Here is a 21,293-nt window from a genome sequence, read left to right on the forward strand (position 1 = left end):
ATTCATTCATCCAGACACTTTTGTTGTTTCCCTATCTTGGCTACTGTAAACAATTCTGTGACTGTGTGTGCATGCCCACGCATACATGCATACTCAGTTGTGTCCAACTCTTTGCTACTTCATAGACTATAGCTTGCCAGACCCCTCTGTCCATGGAATTTTCCAGGCAAGAATATTGGAGCAGGTGCCATTTCTTTCTCATTTCCTTCTCCCCGGTATCTTCCCAACCCAGGGATTGAACCCGTGTCTCCTGTATCTCCTATTTTGACAGGCAAGTCCTTTACCAGATGAGAAACCAGGGCAATGAATGTAAGGCTGCAGATATCTGTTAAAGACTGATTTTGTTTGCTTTGTGTCAGATCTGGAGGAAACAGTAGGGGAAACGGGGAGATGTTGGTCAAAGGGTTGTTGCTGTTGCTGTTCTTCAGTCGCTAAGTTGTGTCAGACTCTTTGCGACCCCATGGATAGTAGCACACCAGGCTTTCTGTCCTCCACCATCTCCCAGAGTTTGCTCAAATTTATATCCATTGAGTAAGTGATGCTATCTCTCCAGCTCATCCTCTAACAGCCCTTTCTCATTTTGCCTTCAATTTTTCCTAGCATCAGAGTCTTTTCCAATGAGTCAGATCTTCGAAACAGATGGCCAAAGTATTGGAGCTTCAGCTTCAACATCAGTCTTTCCAATGAATATTCAGCGTTAATTTCCTATAGAATTGACTGGTTTGATCTTGCAGTCCAGAAAATTCTCAAGAGTCTACTCTAGTACAATTCAAAAGCATCAATTCTTCAGCTCTCAGCCTTCTTTTAGGGTCCAAATCTTACATCCGTACATGATTACAGGAAAAATCATAGCTTTGACTATAGTGATCTTTGTCAGCAAAGTTACATCTCTGCTTTCTAATACACTGTCTAGGTTTGTAAGAGCTTTCTTTCCAAGGAACAAGCATCTTTTAAATTTCCTGCCAACAGTCACCATCTGCAGTGATTTTGGAGCCCAAGAAAACAAAATCTGTCACTGCCTCCACTTTTTCCCTTTCTATTTGCCATGAAGTGATGGGGCTAGATGTCATTATGTTCGTTTCTCTAATGTTAAGTTTCAAGCCAAATTTTTCACTCTCATAAGAAGCTCTTTAGTTCCTCTTCACTTTCTGTCACTAGAGTATCATCTGCATATCTGAGGTTGTTGATAGTTCTCTTAGCAAACTTGATTCCACCCTGTGATTCAGCTAGGCTGGCATTTCCTATGGTATACTCTGCATAGAAGTTAAGTAATCAGGGTAACAATATACAGCCTTGTCATATGCCTTTCCCAATTTGGAACCAGCTTTCCATGTCCAGTTCTAACTGCTGCTTCTTGACCACATACAGGTTTCTCAAGAGACAGGTAAGGTGGTCTGGTACTCCCATCTCTTTAAGTATTTTCCACACAATCAAAGGCTTTGACATATTGGACACCTTCTGACCTGGGGGCTCATCTTCTAGTATCATATCTTTTTTTCTTTTCATACTCATCAATTGTTAGCTGAACAAATTCTGGGGATGAAATGTACAGCACTGTTGCTATAGTTAACAGTACCGTGTAATATACTTAAAACTTGCTAAGAGAGTAGGTCTTAAATGTTCTTACCACCCATACAAAAAATTGTATTTACATGAGGTTGTGAGAGTTGGACCGTAAAGAAGGCTAAACACTGAAGAATTAATGCTTTTGAGCTGTGGTGTTGGAAAAGACTCTTGAGAGTCCCTTGGACTGCAAGAAGATCAAATCAGTCAGTTCTAAAGGAAATCAATCCTGAATATTCATCAGAAGGACTGATACTGAAGCTGAAGTGCCAATACTTGGCCACCCAATGGGAAGAGCCAACTCATTAGAAAAGACTCTAATGTTGGGAAAGAATGAAGGCAGGAGGAGAACAGGACAACACTGGACGAGATGGTGGATGGTATCAGTGACCCAATGGGCATGAGTTTGACCAAGTTCTGGGAGATGGTGAAGGACAGGGAAGCCTGGCATGCTGCCAGTCCATGGGGTAACAAAGAGTCAGACATGACTGAGTGACTGAGCAGCAAAGAGATATTTTAAGTAACTTTATTGTGGTAAGCATTTATATATATATTTATATATATATATACACACACACACACACACACACCCCTGTATTTCTATCTAAGTAACTTTGTTGTGGTAAGCATTTATATATATAATATATATATAAAATGTATATAATATATATATATATAAATAATATATATATAAGTATATACACACACACATCTGTATTTCTATCTATCTATATCTATATATATAGATATAGATACATATATCAAGACATCATGTGGTGTACCTTAAATTTACACAATGTTATATCATTGTGTAATGATATATTATGGCATCCCAGGTGGCACAATGGTAAAGAATCTGCCTGCCAATACAGGAGGCACAGGAGATGCAAGTTTGACCCCTGGATTGGGAAGATCCCCTAGAGTAGGATATGGCAACCCACTCCAGTGTTCTTGCCTGGAAAATTCCATGGATGGAGGAGTCTGGCAGGCTACAGTCCATGGGGTCACAAAGAGTTGGACACAGCTGGGCTACTGAGCACACACACACATATTGCATTATTATGTAGTGACAGTATATTGGTGTTAATTATATCTCAATAAAAATGGAAGTCAGGAAACACCTGGAGTAACAGGCAAATTTGGCCTTGGAGTACAAAGTGAAGCAGAGCAAAGGCTAATAGAGTTTTGCCAAGAGAATGCACTGGTCAGAGCAAACAACCTCTTCCAACAACACAAGAGAAGACTCTACACATGGACATCACTAGATGGCCAACACCAAAATCAGACTGATTATATTCTTTGTAGCCAAACATGGAGAAGCTCTATACAGTCAGCAAAAACAAGACCGAGAGCTGACTGTGGCTCAAACCGTGAACTCCTTATTGCCAAATTCAGACTGAAATTGAAGAAAGTAGGGAAAACCACTAGAGCATTCAGGTATGACCTAAATCAAATCCTTTATGATTATACAGTGGAAATGAGAAATAGATTTAAGGGACTAGATCTGATAGATAGAGTGCCTGATGAACTATGGACCGACATTCGTGACATTGTACAGGAGACAGGGATCCAGACCATCCCCAGGAAAAAGAAATGTAAAAAAGCAAATGGCTGTTTGAAGAGGCCTTACAAATACCTGTGAAAAGAATGTAAGTGAAAAGCAAAGGAGAAAAGGAAAGATATACCCATCTGAATGCAGAGTTCCAAAGAATAACAAGAAGAGATAAGAAAGCCTTTCTCAGCAATCAATGCAAAGAAATAGAGGAAAACAACAGAATGGGAAAGATTAGAGATCTCTTCAAGAAAATTAGAGATACCAAGGGAACATTTCATGCCAAGATGGGCTCAATAAAGGACAGAAATGGTATGGACTTGACAGAATTAGAAGATATTAAGAAGAGGTGGCAAGAAAACACAGAAGAACTGTACAAAAAAGATCTTCACGACCCAGATAATCATGATGGTGTGATCACTCACCTAGAGCCAGACATCCTGGAATGTGAAGTCAAGTGGGCCTTAGGAAGCATCACTATGAACAAAGCTAGTGGAGGTGATGGAATTCCAGTTGAGCTATTCCAAATCATAAAAGATGATGCTGTGAAAGGGCTGCACCCAATATGTCAGCAATTTGGAAAACTCAGCAGTGTCCACAGGACTGGAAAAGGTCAGTTTTCATTCCAGTCCCAAAGAAAGGCAATGCCAAAGAATGCTCAAACTACCACACAATTGCACTCATCTCACGCACTAGTAAAGTAATGCTCAAAATTCTCCAAGCTAGGCTTCAGCAATACATGAACTGTGAACTTCCAGATGTTCAAGCTGGTTTAAGAAAAGGCAGAGAAACCAGAGATCAAATTGCCAACATCTGCTGGATCATTGAAAAAGCAAGAGAGTTCAAGAAAAATATCTATTTCTGCTTACTGACTATGCCAAAGCCTTTGCCTGTGTGGATCACAATAAACTGTGGAAAATTCTGAAAGAGATGGGAATACCAGACCACCTGACCTGCCTCTTGAGAAATCTGTACGCAGGTCAGGAAGCAACAGTTAGAACTGGACATAGAACAACAGACTGGTTCCAAATCAGGAAAGCAGTATGTCAAGGCTGTATATTGTCACCCTGCTTATTTAACTGATATGCAGAGTACATCTGGAGAAGGCAATGGCACCCCACTCCAGTACTCTTGCTTGGAAAATCCCACAGATGGAGAAGCTTGGTAGGCTGCAGTCCATGGGGTCGTGAAGAGTCAGACACAACTGAACAACTTCACCTTCATTTTTCCCTTTCATGCATTGGAGAAGGAAATGGCAACCCACTCCAGTGTTCTTGCCTGGAGGTTTCCAGGGACGGGGGATCCTGGTGGGCTGCCGTCTATGGGGTTGCATAGAGTCAGACACGACTGAAGCAACTTAGCAGCAGCAGCAGAGTACCTCATGAGAAACGCTGGGCTGAAAGAAGCACAAGTTGGAATCAAGATTGCCGGGAGAAATATCAATAACCTCTGATATGCAGATGACACCACCCTTATGGCAGAAAGTGAAGAAGAACTAAAGAGCAAGAGGAGAGTGAAAATGTTGGCTTAAAGCTCAAAATTCAGGAAACTAAGATCATGGCATCTGGTCCTGTCACTTCATGTCAAATATAAAGCACAGTGAGAGACTTTATTTCAGGGGGCTCCAAAATCACTGCAGATGGTGATTGCAGCCATGAAATTAAAAGACGCTTACTCCTTGGAAGTTATGGAAACTTAACTTGGAAGTTAAGGAAAGTCATGACCAACCTAGACAGCATATTAAAAAGCAGAGACATTACTTTGCCAACAAAGGTCTGTCTAGTCAAGGCTATGGTTTTTCCAGTAGTCATGTATGGATGTGAGAGTTGGACTATTAAGAAAGCTGAGCACTGAAGAATTGATGCTTTTGAACTGTGGTGTTGGAGAAGACTCTTGAGAGTCCCTTGGACTGCAAGGAGATCCAACCAGTCCATTCTAAAGGAGATCAGTCCTGGGTGTTCATTGGAAGAACTGATGTTGAAGCTGAAACTTCAGTACTTTGGCCATCTGATGCGAAGAGCTGACTCATTTGTAAAGGCTCTGATGCTGGGAAAGATTGAGGGCAGGAGGAGAAGCGGACGACAGAGGTTGAGATGGTTGAATGGCATCACTGACTCAATGGACATGAGTTTGGATAGGCTCTGGAAGTTGGTGATGGACAGGGAGGCCTGGCATTCTGCAGCTCATGGGGTCGCAAAGAGTTGGACACAAGTGGGAGACTGAACTGAACTGAAAACTGGAAAGAAAAATACTGATCCTCCCCACTCTTGCTATAGTGAGTCAGTTGCTCTAGGGCCCTCAACCAAAATTATTTTTAATACTTCCAGTTACATGTACCTAGGGGTGAAAGCCACTGATGAGAGTGGTTTTAGGTCATAATAGGAAGTGCTAAGAGCTTGATAAAGAGGTCAAAGGAAAGCAGTAGAACAAATTTATTCCCAGAATATCTATAAATTCATTCTCAGTGTGGTCACTTAGCTCAATGAGACAAAAAACTATGCTCTCTAATTTCTTGAAAATCACTTCTTATTTATTACAGATTGTTAATTTCTGTATTGATACTGTTTTGGAGCATTATTACTTTTATTTATAATTTAAGCCTTTATATTTATAATTAACTAAAGTTTATCTAAATGAGCTGTGAAAAATAGAATTTTTAAAGATGTGTTATAATTCGGGGGCTATCTACATGAGAAAATTCAGTGGAAAACTGTCTGAACTCATGAATTTGGCCACTATAGCTAGACAAGACTGGTAACTCATATTAATTACTGTACATTTTTTGCTGAATGTATGTGTGTGTTTAATAAAATAATGTGTATCAGCTTCTCATTTTCTTCACTGGAGCATAGTCTTTTCCCATTTATTTTAATGTTTTTGGTTGTTGCTTGTAACCATAATATTATGTTTCTGTTGATTCGATTTTAAAAATCCTACTTCATTAGATTACAAAAAAGAAAGTACCTTGAAATATTTAGATTAAAGCATCCTGTGTAGTATGAGTCTGATTGTCAATTATGGTGAACTTTCTATGAGGAAACAGAGATCAACAGTAAAACCACAGAAAATGTCAGTCCCCAACCTCTCCTTAAGTGGGTGTGGTTTCCTTTGGGGCAGTCATAATAGACTTGTCAGCCAATCCTCCCAATTACTGCTGATGCTGATACAGCTCACCCATCACAGTTTATTTCACAGTCCTGTTTCTTCAGAAAGAACTTTGATTTACTGCTAATTAGAGTAGCCACGTTTCCCCAGGCACAGACAACATTTTGAGTGATGATGTAACTAAAAACCAGGTTTTTGTGATAAGTCAGTACAATTTAATGAAATAGAGAAGGCATTATTTTCTCTGTGAAATACAGGCCATCACACAAAGACTGGAAGCATTAGAGGTACTTTTCTTAGATTATAAAGATAAAGAGACAGGAAATTATTCCAGATTGCTATATCGATCTGATAAAGTTTAAAAAAAGATTGCAGGCTTCTGACTCATTGTCAGACAATTTGTAAACAAACACATATAGAATTGCTATCACTCCTTAGAAAGTGTGTTTGCTTGTTTGGCTGAGAACTGAACCAGACACTACAAGCTGGTTACAAATATGGATTCCTTTGGTGAAGGAAAAGTCATGGGATGTGAATTGTGTAGTTCCCACACACAAGCATTTTAATATGTGCCACAAGGAGAACAACTCAACAACCTTGCAAGCATCTAAGTATAAAAGGCAAAAATCCTGTGGTTAAAAATGTTTTCAGCCATAGTATTTATATCACTCAAAATTCCCAAGGTTACAGGTTGCTGTTTTTAGATATCCTCAATTTCGGTGCTACTAATTTTACCTAATGCTTTAGTGAATTTGGGGAAGGGGAGTAGACTAGGGAATATTATGTTCCCAGTTGTTACATGCCACAAACAGAAATGAGTATGTCTTAAATTCATCTTATTAAATATACACTAGAGAAATGGTGTATTTAATGCTTCAAAAATCTGTATCTAGTGGGTTCATAGACTCAGGGGAAAAATACCCTCTGCACATTGAAAAGTGACAGTGAAATATATTTTTACTCTCTGAACACTGAATCTATTCCACAGTAATTCAATCAGGGGCATTTAAATATTTAAATATGTAACACAATAATCAAGACTCAAGATTCTATTTCACAATATAGCCATTCTCAAAAACTTACTGAGCATTAACTGTTCAACCTTCTTTTGCACGTATATATGACACAGTCCCTCCATAAGAAAAGCACTTACCATAGGTAAGAAGTGCCACAAAGATGTTTCAAAGTTTGATGGAACTTCAAAAATGGAATATGTGCCAAGAGATTTTTGTTTGCTTGTTTTTTGCTTTTTACATACTGAACCGAACAGCCAAACAGTACAGCTGGAAATAAAGTTCCAATTTTTGTAAATTACTGAATATGCCTATTTTTTTGAGACTGGTTCCAATGCAGACATGGAGCAATTTTTAGTTAGGGCTGCTTTTTTTTTTTTCGTGATAGAACAAATGTAGCATTCAAAAATATCTAGCTTGCTAAAAAAGATGGAAAAATCTCTGACATTGAGATTTGCCAGTCTCAATTTTTTTTCACCAAAATACCCATAATTAGAACCCAGAATAGAAGAAACTCCTGCTTCAAAACTATCTGTTTAGCCTGAAACCAGACTCCTGACTTAATTTTTTAAAGGTTCATATTTTGAAAACTGTATATGGATTTTGTATATCATTCTATAATGTATTTATTTTGTCTTACTATATCCTCCACGGAGTGATAGTATAAAATTGGCCATTAATGAAGATGCCGTGATGTTGAACCTGACATACCTTCCAGCCCAGAATAAAACAGCTCTTGGAAATTTGTGCATCCCATATTGTAAAGCAACATATTAAAGAGAAAGACTAATACAACTATACACTCCCCCACCCCTCCAAATAATGTGCTCTATAAAACTGAGACTACTTTTACAGCATTTATTGAAAGAAAAAAAAAGTGTTCAGGATGCCTATTTTAAGGTCAACCCCAGACTAGAAACTGAAAGACTCTAAGTGGTAACTAAACCACACTCATTACATGACCTTGAACAAGCCAAGCAGTCTGTGGCCATGATTATGTATACAAACCGCCTACATGGAGTGTCATGCCAAGGTCACTGTGTTTATGCCAGCCATTTTTGTTATACATGGAGAACTCCATGCAGTTCTGGATATGGGAGCTGGAGTGGATGCCAGCACAACTATAATGAACAGACTGCCAGAAACAGGCTGATTATATAGGCAATTTAGAGTTGAAGAAGTTATGAGAAGGAATCAAGTGAATAAACATCTATGTTACAAAGAGTGATTCTGGATGAACTACATAACTGGTCACAAAATTGAAATAATTATTGAAATATCAAATATATATTGTTTTACAAATAGAACTTTCCTCTCAAATAATATGTATTTTTCCATTAAAATAATATATGCTAGTGAAGGCTAGCAAATACCACAATTCACCAATAAATTTTAAGCTCTCAGTAAATTAGTATACAAGAGCAATTTAAATTTTTAAAAGCCAGACAACCTTAAAAATTATTGCACAGGCGTAGTCAAACATTGGCAAATATAGCTCATTGTTATGTAACATAATTTTAATGTAAAATCTGAATTCTTAAAGGAAAAAAAGCACTTAAGCCTATTGGTATATTTATTTAGTGTGATAAATGCATTTATCTTATTAGTTTTCAACCTACACCTCAATACACTTTAGTTTTGCTAAAAACATGATGCAAGCCAAAAACTCCTTTGAAGAATTGGTCTATACACAACCTGACCCAGAAATTCTGATCTTGCCCAACAATAAATCTGCATACATCTCTTGGCTCTCTTTAAATGCATGAGATGGGAAGTTATATCTTCACAATGTCAAATAAATGGAAGGATTTGCTGACTTAGTAAAGAAAAAAATTAGGCAAAAAAGTCTATAATTGCATTTTTCACTTTTCTGTCTATTGTAGTAATATCATAATATCATCCTGATAAAATGTACTTAAAAATATGACATCTATAGAAATTGAAACTGGCATTTAGTATTAGAATTTAAAGTTGTTTTAATGAAATTAAATGCGAGTAAAGTATCATATTAATAAGTGGAGATTCTTAGTTAAACATATAATGCTATATAATACTTATACAAATGTTACATTAAAAATTTTCCTTTGTCACTGTAGTATTAAAAGGTCTAGCACCCCACAAAAGCCCCCAAAAGACTAATATCCAAACTTTTTGAATGCCTTTCCAAAACCAATGTTTCTAGTGACTATGAGATAATTAGAACTCTGGTTTCCAATATTGTTTATACATTATGTAAAATCAGGTACTAAAAGCAATATATACACATAATATAAATTATATATAAAATGAGTAGGGTGAACATAGAATTTATCATCAAACAAGGGCACTTTTGGCAATAAAGGATGCTTTTAATAATTAAATCAGGATATCAAGTATAAACTGGGATTGTCCTGGGCTGACAGAGACACTCGTTCTCTAAGAAAGATCACAGTAACTTCATGTACAGACAGAAAGGAGAAAGTTATCAGCTTGCTTCATGATCACAGAGTACGTGAGATTTCACAAGCTGAAATATGTTCTCTGCTTCATCTCATTAAAGGCAGAGAGTGTATTCCATGGTTCTAATGTGGAATAGATGCTTACATGTGATGCAATCGGATGCAGCAGACACAGAGATAGAGAACTGTTTAACCTAAGAAAATTAAAGTTGAAAGTCTAAGAATAAGGAAAGACCAAGGGAAGTAAGTTTATTGATAACAACTTTGTTAAATCATTAGATAAAGTTCTCAGAACTAGTTTTTAACAGAAGTTTCAACTAAATCTGAATTAAAACCATAAATTATAGTCATAACTAAATTTTATAGATTTAGTTAAATCTATAAATTACAGTCATAACTAAATTTTATAGATTTAGTTATGACTAAGTCTACTACTTTTCAATAGATTTGGATTCATGGCTTAGGATAATGTATGCGTTTTTCATTTTCTAAATGATAAACTAGAGCTTTTTCTATTATGACTCACATTAGAAAAACAAATTCTACAAAGTGATTTTACTCATTTATTTATATGGCATTTTAACCCCAAAGTTTTAAGTACTGTATTTGTTAAAAGGGTAACAGGAATAGAAGTTTTCCTCATTTCTTTTCTCATTCAATATATATTCATCACAGTGATTCTCAAACATTAGCAGAAACAAGAACGACCTAGAGGACTTATAAAAACACAAATAGTTGGACCCTATCCCCAGACTTTCAGATTCGTTTGGAATATAGTAGGACTGAAGAAGTGGCATTTCTAACATGTTTTTTAAACTTCCCAGGTTAATCTGAGGCTAGTCCTCTGGGCACCACCCTTTGAGGAACATCAATATATTGAACATGTAGTGTTTGCCAAGTGCTCTGTGCTGGGGATACAGCAGCAAACAACAAAATAGACAAAACTTCCTGCCCTTGGTAACTTTATCTTTTTTTCTTTTTTTTTAATTTTTATTGGAGTATAGTTGACTTAACAATGTGTTATTTTCAGGTGTATAGCAAAGTGAATATATGCAGATATATAGATAGATAGATATGGATATATATAAATATATGTATCTATCTCCACCTTTTTTTTTAGATTTTTTTTCTCATATAGGTCATTACAGAATCCTGAGTAGAGTTTCTTGTGCTATACAATAGGTCCTTATTATCTATTTTCTATAGAGTAGTGTGTATATAGGAGAAGGCAATGGCACCCTACTCCAGTACTCTTGCCTGGAAAATCCCACGGATGGAGGAGCCTGGTAGGCTGCAGTCCATGCTGCTGCTGCTAAGTCGCTTCAGTCGTATCCGACTCTGTGTGACCCCACAGACGGCAGCCCACCAGGCTCCCCTGTCCCTGAAATTGTCCAGGCAAGAACACTGGAGTGGGTTGCCATTTCCTTCTCCAATGCATGAAAGCGAAAGTGAAAGTGAAGTCGCTCAGTCGTGTCCGACTTCCAGCGACCCCATGGCCTGGTGGGCTTCAGTCCATGGGGTCGCTAGGAGTCGGACATGACTGAGTGACTTCACTTTCACTTTTCACTTTCATGCATTGGAGAAGGAAATGGCAACCCACTCCAGTGTTCTTGCCTGGAGAATCCCAGGGACGGGGGAGCCTGGTGGGCTGCCGTCTCTGGGGTTGCACAGAGTCGGATACGACTGAAGCGACTTAGCAGCAGCAGCAGCATTGTGTATATATCAATCTCAATCTTATAGACCCCTTCATAGACCTTATTTTCTAGTGAAGGGAGATAGACAATAAATGTATGATTAAGTATATATGTTAGATAGTGATAAGTGATGTAAAGAAAAATTAAACAGGAAATGGGGCATGTGATGAAGTAGTGAGGGGCATATGATGAAGAGGTTCACCAAGGAGGACTTACTCAGAAGGCAACGTTTGACTAAAGACCTTAAAGAGCTGGAGAGTGAATCAGAGATATCTGGAGGAGCCCTGAGTTCAAATGCCCTAAAATGCTTTGCTGCCGCTGCTAAGTCGCTTCAGTCGTGTCTGACTCTGTGTGGCTTTGGCCGAGTTTAAAGAATGTGAGGAAGAACCAGCATGGCTGGAGTTGAATGAGCTACTAAGGCAGAGCAGATGGAAACAAGGAGGAGAGGCAATGGGAAGATCAACTCAGGTTAGGCCTTAAAAGCCATTGAGAGGTCTTTGGCTTTTATTTGGAATGACGGGAGAAGCCATGAATAAAATCTGAACAGAGAAATGGCATTAACTGATTTGTATTTTGAAGGAATCACTGGGTTTGCCAGGTTGAAAATAACAATCTGGAGCTCAAGAAATAGGTGTCGGTTTAGTGTTTAAATTTGAGAGTTTCCAGTCTGTTGATAGTATTTAAAACTGTGAAATTCTTGAGTTTACTAAAGAAAGGACTATATGAAAAAAAATAGAAGTAAAATTCAACTTAAGATGTTAGAAAGCTAAAACTAACAGCCTAGAAAAGGGACAGAAAAGGAACATCCACGAAATAGGAGAGAAACCAGCAAAGACTGGCATTCTAGAAGCCAAGTGAAAAAATTCAGCACCAGGAATGAGCCCATCAGCTACTAATAGATCAAGTCATATGAGCAATAAAATTTACTCTTCACATAAGCAACATGGAGGTCAATAGTGATACTGACAAGAGTTGTTCCAGTGAGATGATGAAAATTAAAAGCTTACCTAGAATACTTTTTTTTTTTTTGAGAATGGCAGGAGAGCTATAGAGAGATAGTGAGCACAAGCAATTCATTTGAGGAAGATGATGCTGTGAAAGTGCTGCACTCAATATGTCAGCAATTTGGAAAACTCAGCAGTGGCCACAGGACTGGAAAAGGTCAGTTTTCATTCCAGTCCCAAAGAAAGGAAATGCCAAAGAATGCTCAAACTACCACATAATTGGACTCATCTCACACGCTAGTAAAGTAATGCTCAAAATTCTCCAAGCCAGGCTTCAACAATACGTGAGCCATGAACTCCCAGATGTTCAAGCTGGTTTTAGAAAAGGCAGAGGAACCAGAGATCAAATTGCCAACATCCGCTGGATCATCGAAAAAGCAAGAGAGTTTCAGAGAAACATCTATTTCTACTTTATTGACTATGCCAAAGCCTTTGACTGTGTGGATCACAATAAACTGTGGAAAATTCTGAAAGAGATGGGAATATCAGACCACCTGACCTGCCTCTTGAAAAACCTGTATACAGGTCAGGAAGCAACAGTTAGAACTGGACATGGAACAACAGACTGGTTCCAAATAGGAAAAGGAGTACGTCAAGGCTGTATATTGTCACCCTGCTTATTTAACTTATATGCAGAGTGCATCATGAGAAACGCTGGGCTGGAAGAAGCACAAGCTGGAATCAAGATTGCCAGGAGAAATATCCATAACCTCAGATATGCAGATGACACCACCCTTATGGCAGAAAGTGAAGAAGAACTAAAGAGCCTCTTGATGAAAGTGAAAGCAGAGAGTGAAAAGGTTGGCTTAAAGCTCAACATTCAGAAAACTTAAGATCATGGCATCTGGTCCCATCACTTCATGGCAGATAGATGGAGAAACAGTAGAGACAATGGGTGACTTTATTTTGGGGGGCTCCAAAATCACTGCAGACAGTGACTGCAGCCATGAAATTAAAAGACGCTTACTCCTTGGAAGGAAAGTTGTAACCAACCTAGACAGCATATTCAAAAGCAGAGACATTACTTGGGCAACAAAGGTTCGTCTAGTCAAGGCTATGGTTTTTCCAGTGGTCATGTATGGATGTGAGAGTTGGACTGTGAAGAAAGCTGAGCACTGAAGAATTGATGCTTTTGAACTGTGGTGTTGGAGAAGACTCTTGAGAGTCCCTTGGACTGCAAGGAGATCCAACCAGTCCATCCTAAAGGAGATCAGTCCTGGGTGTTGTTGGAAGGACTGATGTTGAAGCTGAAACTCCAATACTTTGGCCACCTGATGTGAAGAGCTGACTCATTTCACCTTTGGGAGGCTTGCACAGTCAATAAATCATTTTTACATGAATAAACAATATTCAAACAAATCAAAATACTAAACTGCATTTACAGTTCAAGAGACATGCAGGTAATAATATTTTCTAGTGCTAGGGTAATCATCATGGGAGGTTTGGTCCTCAATTTGTGCTACTGCCTAATGTGAGGTCCAGCAATACTTGGACTTTTGTCCTAAACCTGGATACCATCAGAATTTCTGAAGATTTTCAGAAATACAAGTTCTTTAACTCCCCACCACATCCCTCCTTTATGAGTTTTGTGAACCTCAACATCTATCTTAACACTTGGCTACATAAGTTCTTAAGTTCATGTAGTCATAAGCTGGTTGGAACTGGTTCTCTCAAGAAATCTTTATTTTCTTGTTTTAGCTTAATTACTCAGATATTAGTCTTCCTCCAGAAAAAAGTGAAAGACATTAACAACATTGTCAACATAGATGGATTTTTTCATTCATTTTTATCCAAGGACAGTGCATTCCTGACCAAAACAAATGAAATCCACATTAATTACATAAAGTAGAATGATGATTTCTAATCTTTTGTAAGAATTATATTTTTTACGTTCATTATGCTATATAAATCAATTACAGTTATAGAACCTGTTTCTAGCAAAAAGAAATTGGCAAAATCTCATTCATCTTTGAAAATTCTTCTGAAATACCACCTTCTCTATGAAACTTCAACTGACCATCAAGAATTATTTCTCCCTCCTCTGAAAGAGCAGTGTACCTGTACAGAGCATCAATATTGCCATCATAAGTAAATATTGAGGTTAACTGTTAACCTGTTGTTATGAGCTGGATTTCATCCTTCCCCCAAATTTATACATTGTGGCTCTAAGCCCCAGTACCTCAAAATGTGATTGCACTTGAAGACAGGCCTTTGAAGAAGTATCTAAGTTAAAATGAGGCTGTTAGTGTGGGCCCTAATCTGATCTGACTGTGTCCTTATAAGAAGTTGAGATGTGGACATACAAGAGACACACAGACAGACATGTGCACGCATGGAGGAAAGACCAAAGACAACGTGAGGACACGGCAGAAAGGCAACTACGAGTAAGCCAAGAAGCCAGACCTCAGAAACCATCGCTACCAAACACCTTGATCTTGGATTTGAGCCTCTATATGTGAAAAATTTTTCTTAATTAAACTATCCATTCTGTAGTATTTTGTTTTTGCAGCCCTAGCAAATTAATATTTTAATACATTTGTCTATTTATCTTATGGAGGATGAGTTTTTAAAGGTATGCACTATGTCTTACCTTGGGCCCCAGAATAGTGTCTGGGGCCTAGTAAATGTCCAGGAAATGTTAATTAAACTAATTCTAGAGATAACAATTTGGGTCATAAACAAAAAAGTACATAATGTGTAGTTTAATTATATATAAATTATAAATTAAAATAATTTATCAGATGTTAAAAAATATGTTTAAATTGGAAGGAATTTAGGAAGCAAAAAAAGATATAAATAAGAAATTAACAGCCACTTATGATCCCACACTTGGGCATAACCCTTTTACGATTTTAGCATATTGATATAAACTTTTTTCATTTGAAATTTATACATATATATGTAATTCTTTTTTTAACATCATTCTTTTGTATCATTATTTTTTGTTGAGTAATATGTAAACATTTCCTATATTATTAGATAATCTTTAACAATTTGCCTTTTAATGCATACACACTATTTTATCATATCAATCTACTAAAATTTATCTCCTATTTAGATTGTTTCTGATTTGGAGATGATGCTACAACAAGCCTCTTTGTATAAAAACCTTTACTCACATCTCTACTATCTCTTCATGATTAAACACATTTAGGATTGGACATATGCACATCCAGCAAATTCCTTCTAGGAATGCCAGACTCACAGCGTGTAACCCAAGATGTCTATGAAAAAATTTTATTCACAGAACATACTGAATTTCCATATATCAAACTCAGGATAACTATTTTCTATAGAGATGGGAAAACGAATTTCAAGATGTTATAAAACAAAAGCCAATCAAAAAAATATAGTCATTAACTCGACACAGCATGGGGATTCCCCTGGCATTTCAGTGAGGACTCAACACTCTCACTGCTGCAGACACAGGTTCAATCCTCGGTCAGGAAACTAAAATCTTACAAGCTGTGAGGCCAAAAAAGAAAAAAAAATTCACACAGTGTACACACCAGAATTTACAGACGAACTGGGCATTGAAAAGCTTCTGAATAACTACAGTTTACAGAGGAAGTGAAAAATGGCCAGACCATCTATGATAGACAGAAATTACTCCAAACAGATGTTCAATCCCTAACCCCTAGAATCTGTGGATATGTTACCTTACATGGCAAAGGGGAATTAATGTAACAGATAAAATTAAGGTTTTTAATCAATTCAGTTCAGTTCAGTTGCTCAGTCGTGTCTGACTCTTTGCGACCCCATGAATTGCAGCACGCCAGGCCTCCCTGTCCATCACCATCTCCCGGAGTTCACTCAGACTCATGTCCATCGAGTCGGTGATGCCATCCAGCCATCTCATCCTCTGTCGTCGCCTTCTCCTCCTGGCCCCAATCCCTCCCAGCATCAGAGTCTTTTCCAATGAGTCAACTCTTCGCATGAGGTGGCCAAAGTACTGGAGTTTCAGCTTTAGCATCATTCCTTCCAAAGAACACCCAGGACTGATCTCCTTTAGAATGGACTGGTTGGATCTCCTTGCAGTCCAAGGGACTCTCAAGAGTCTTCTCCAACACCACAGTTCAAAAGCATCAATTCTTCAGTGCTCAGCTTTCTTCACAGTCCAACTCTCACATCCATACATGACCACTGGAAAAAGCATATCCTTGACTAGATGGACATTTGTTGGCAAAGTAATGTCTCTGCTTTTGAATATGCTATCTAGGTTGGTCATAACTTTCCTTCCAAGGAGTAAGCTGACCTTAAAAATAGGAAGGTTATCTTGGATTATCTGGGTAGGTCCACTGTAACCACAAGGGTCCCAAAATGAGGAAGAAGGAGGCAGAAGCATCAGAGTGATGTGACAGGAGAAAGATTCAACCAGCCACCATTGGTTTTGCAGATGGAAGAGTATAAGCAAAAAATGGGACGAGTGTTTAGACACTGAAAACAGACTTTCCTTTAGAGTATCTAGACTAGAAGGCAATCCTTCTCAACACTTTCATTTTAGCTCAGTGAGACCCATGTCAACTTCTAATCTCCAGAACTGCAAAGTAATGACTTTGCATTGTGCTCAACCACTAATTTTGCGTTAACTTGTTACAACAGCAATGCGAAATAATACACCATAAAAAAAATGGGGCTACAATAAAGGCACAAAATCAGAATTCATGTGGAACATGAAATACCATAAAGATCAGAGATTTATGTTAGTAAATAGTGGGAGACAAATTACAAAGGGTAGGTTGAGACTAGGTGGGAGGAAATTATGAATGTCTTTCAAAATAATTTGTGTTTTATCCTACAAATGATAGAGAACATTTGAGCAGGAAAGCAACACAATAAAAGATATATGTTTCAGCAAAATTAATCTGATGGCAGTATGTAAGGCAGATCAAATGGAGAAAGAAAGCAGTGAAGTTTTTACAGTAATCTTAAGTATGAATGATAGGCATCTGGACAATGATGGCAGCTTTAGTTGAAATGGAAGCTCAGGCATGAGAAATATTTTAATAGGCAAACCATGATTTTTTTTTCTCATATTAAAGTCATTTCATAGACTTATCCTAATTCCAAATTGTCAAGTAAAGTGCTGATGATTTAAATAAATTATAAGAAATCAAATAGTCCCTCAGAGATCTCAAAAGAGAACATATATTCCCTTTTTAAATTTGTACAGTTCTACATTGAAGTATTTTAGAAAGAGATTGATCCTTTCTCTTTTGTTTTACCCTGTAAATCCAGATGACTAAAACTTACTATTCTCTTCAGAGAAGGAATGGGAAACAAATTGTCTACCATGAATGTCATTCCATCTATTTAAACCTGTAACTGATTCCAGACAATGGGAGACTTCTTTTGTCAGTAATGAGCTTAAACTCCACCTTCACATACAAAGTATTTTTCAAAGAAAATAAAAAGCAAAATATTTAATTCTGTTCTCAAAAGAGCCCTTGATAAGATAAGATTGAACATTGATTTGCATTTCTACTATTTTTTTTAACCAGTAGATATTGCCTAAAACTCAGCTGAATGATAAAGTAATGAGAAAAATTTCCCAATTCCCCCTTGAGTATGTGTTTGTGTGTATTTGTTAGCTCTACTTTATTGACAGTAGCTTGATGTAAATTGGATGAGAACATTTGAATGTCAACTTGTGAGAAGTAAATTACATTAGTCTTCTTGGCTTTGAATCTTGTGAATTGAAGTGAAAGTTGCTCAGTCATGTCTAAGTCTTTGCGACCCCAAGGACTGTACAGTTCATGGAATTCTCCAGACCAGAATACTGGAATGGGTAGCCATCCCCTTCTCCAGGGGATCTTTCCAACCCAGAGATTGAACCCAGGTTTCCCACCTTGCAGGCAGATTCTTTACCCACTGAGCCACAAGGGCAGCCCTATTTATTAGTTATGTAATCTGGAACAAATTGTGTAATTTCTATGCCTTAGCTTTCTTACCTTCAAGGAAGACATAATAGTACTACCTCAAGGGGTTATTATTAGGGTTAAATGTGTTCAGTTCAGTTCACTTCAGTCACTCAGTCATGTCCGACTTTTTGCGACCCCATGAACCACAGCATGCCAGTCCTCCCTGTCCATCACCAACTCCTGGGACCCACCCAAACCCATGTCTATCAAGTCGATGATGCCATCCAACCATCTCATCCTCTGTTGTACCCTTCTCCTCCTGCCCTCAATATTTCCCAGCATCAGGGTCTTTTCCAATGAGTCAGCTCTTCACATCAGGTGGCCAAAGTATTGGAGTTTCAGCTTCAGCATCAGTCCTTCCAATGAACACCCAGGACTGATCTCCTTTTGGATGGACTGGTTGGATTTCTTTGCAGTCCAAGGGGCTCTCAAAAGTCTTCTCCAACACCACAGTTCAAAAGCATCAGTTCTTCGGCATTCAGCTTTCTTTATAGTCCAACTCTCATATCCATACATGTCCACTGGAAAAACCACTGCCTTGACTAGATGGACCTTTGTTGGCAAAGTAATGTCTCTGATTTTGAATATGCTGTCTAGGTTGGTCATAACTTTCCTTCCAAGGCATAAGCATCTTTTAATTTCATGGCTGCAATCACCATCTGCAGTGATTTTGGAGCCCCCCAAAAAAGTCTGACACTGTTTCCACTGTTTCCCCATCTACTTACCATGAAGTGATGGGACTGGAAGCCATGATCTTAGTTTTCTGAATGTTGAGCTTTAAGCCAACTTTTTCACTCTCCTCTTGCACTTTCATCAAGAGGCTCTTTAGTTCTTCTTCACTTTCTGCCATAAGGGTGGTGTCATCTGCATATCTGAGATTATTGATATTTCTCCCAGCAAGCTTGATTCCAGCTTGTGCTTCCTCCAGCCCAGCATTTCTCATGATGTACTCTGCATATAAGTTAAATAAGCAGGGTGACAATATACAGCCTTGACGTACTCCTTTTCCTATTTGGAACCAGTCTGTTGTTCCATGTCCAATTCTAACAGTTACTTCCTGACTTGCACACAGGTTCTCAAGAGGCAGATCAGGCGGTCTGGTATTCCCATCTCTTTCAGAATTTTCCACAGTTTATTGTGATCCATACAGTCAAAGGCTTTGGCATAGTCAGTAAAGCAGAAATAGATGTTTTTCTGGAACTCTCTTGCTTTTTCGATGATCCAGCAGATGTTGGCAATTTGATCTCTGGTTCCTCTGCCTTTTCTAAAACCAGTTTGAACATCTGGAAGTTCACAGTTCATGTATTGCTGAAGTCTGGCTTGGAGAATTTTAAGCATTACTTTATTAGCATTAGTATATGTAAAATGTTTAAATTTGAGGTGCCCATAGCATAGAAAGAATTTAGTAATGATAATAATGACTATTTTTCATCAATATTCCTCCTAAGGAAACTATTTTAAGTTTAATGGAAATGACATAAATATATAAATTTGTAATGACTTGATATTTATAATATCAATCTATCAAGATCATATTTCCTATTTAATCATATCTTCTACAGTGCTTCTCAGCACAATTAACATTCATTGACATGCTCATTCATTTTCTTAATATTTCCATTCAATATTTCCAAATATTTATATCTGAAGTACTATTAGGACAGGGAAACCTGGCATGCTGTATTCTGTGGGGTCCAAAGAGTCAGACACAGCTGAGCAACTGAACAACACAACTATTAAAAATAGCATATTGTGATCATAGTTTCTAAACAGTTAAAAGCAAAGGTTAAATTATTGGGCTTTATATATTTATCAGGTAACAACTTCTTTTAATTCTTATAAGATTTTTTTTTCAACTAGCCAATATTTTAATACACAATATTAACTACTTTATAAAAAGTGCTTTCATGATCTGTTACCACCTAAAATAATACATCATACAATTTTCAAATATGTGTTCTTTGACTTCTAACCTCTGCTCTTCTTTAGAATTACCTTTGCTGCAGCCAGTACATGCTCCTTTTTAATGACTCCACACTTACTCCCACAAGCATTTATCCGTGACTCTTCTGCTAATCGATGAACAAAGAGTAAACAGATGCACCAGTAGGTCGCTACTCGTCTCCAAACGAAGGTGAGGCTTCTGTCGCTTGAAAACGCGCTTTAGAAAGCCGCGAGGAGCCTTGCGCCTTATCATCTTGCTCTGCGAGACGTGGTGGAGAGCGCCATTCTCACCGTCGGGTTTTGGCAGCAGCCGCCTCAACTTCCTGGGTCTTCGTTGCGCAGCACTGAAGCTCAGGCCAGCGAGTACACCAAGAACCCTGACTCAGATGCTCCCACAGGCCCCGAGACCCCGGCCGGAACGTTTGAATCTGCCCTTCTTATAAGATTTTTAATGAGTTCTCTTTGGATAATTTAAGAGTACAAACATTGTCTGGAAACAATGGCTACTTAGTGTGTCATTCCCATAGTTTTAATTTTTTATTTTTGCTTCATTTGACTTGATTCATTAGTTTGATGTTTTAGAATACTCCTTGGCAAAGTATATATTCTCTAGAATCAAGTTCGATGGAGTGTTAATAAATGTTTTGAAGATAATCAGTATCATAGTCAAATAAGTTTGGAACAGCAACTAGACATTGAAACTTGATTCCTAAGAAACTGTGTCATAAGCTACAAACGATCAATGAAAATGAAAGAAATTATGATGATGAAATATGTAAGTTGCAAAAAGCATAACAAAGAACATGTGGCTTATTAATAGGGGCCTTAATCTCATCCCTATACTTTATACTAGTTTCATTTATCAATTGAGAAGGAAAACAAATTAGTCAGCTGGGCTCCTCAGTATGCCATTTGCTCTATAACAACAGAAAGGCAGATAAGTATATAAAGTATATTAACAAAAGACAGACCATGTAGCTCCAGAAGACACATAAAAACAAAGTGGTGAAAGAGTTAAATATGAGTAGGGGTGGGAAGCAGGCACCATATTTAGACAGA

The 21,293-nt window shown here is 37.8% G+C and overlaps 1 pseudogene; it reads right to left on the reverse strand.

The window, feature by feature from the left end:
* Positions 1–20,145: 20,145 nt before the first annotated feature.
* On the reverse strand, positions 20,146–20,519 carry LOC139180032 (centromere protein W pseudogene; annotated as a pseudogene).
* Between the last annotated feature and the right edge of the window lie 774 nt (positions 20,520–21,293).

Source organism: Bos indicus, chromosome 26 (genome assembly GCF_029378745.1).
Source record: "Bos indicus isolate NIAB-ARS_2022 breed Sahiwal x Tharparkar chromosome 26, NIAB-ARS_B.indTharparkar_mat_pri_1.0, whole genome shotgun sequence".
Lineage (NCBI taxonomy): Eukaryota > Metazoa > Chordata > Mammalia > Artiodactyla > Bovidae > Bos > Bos indicus.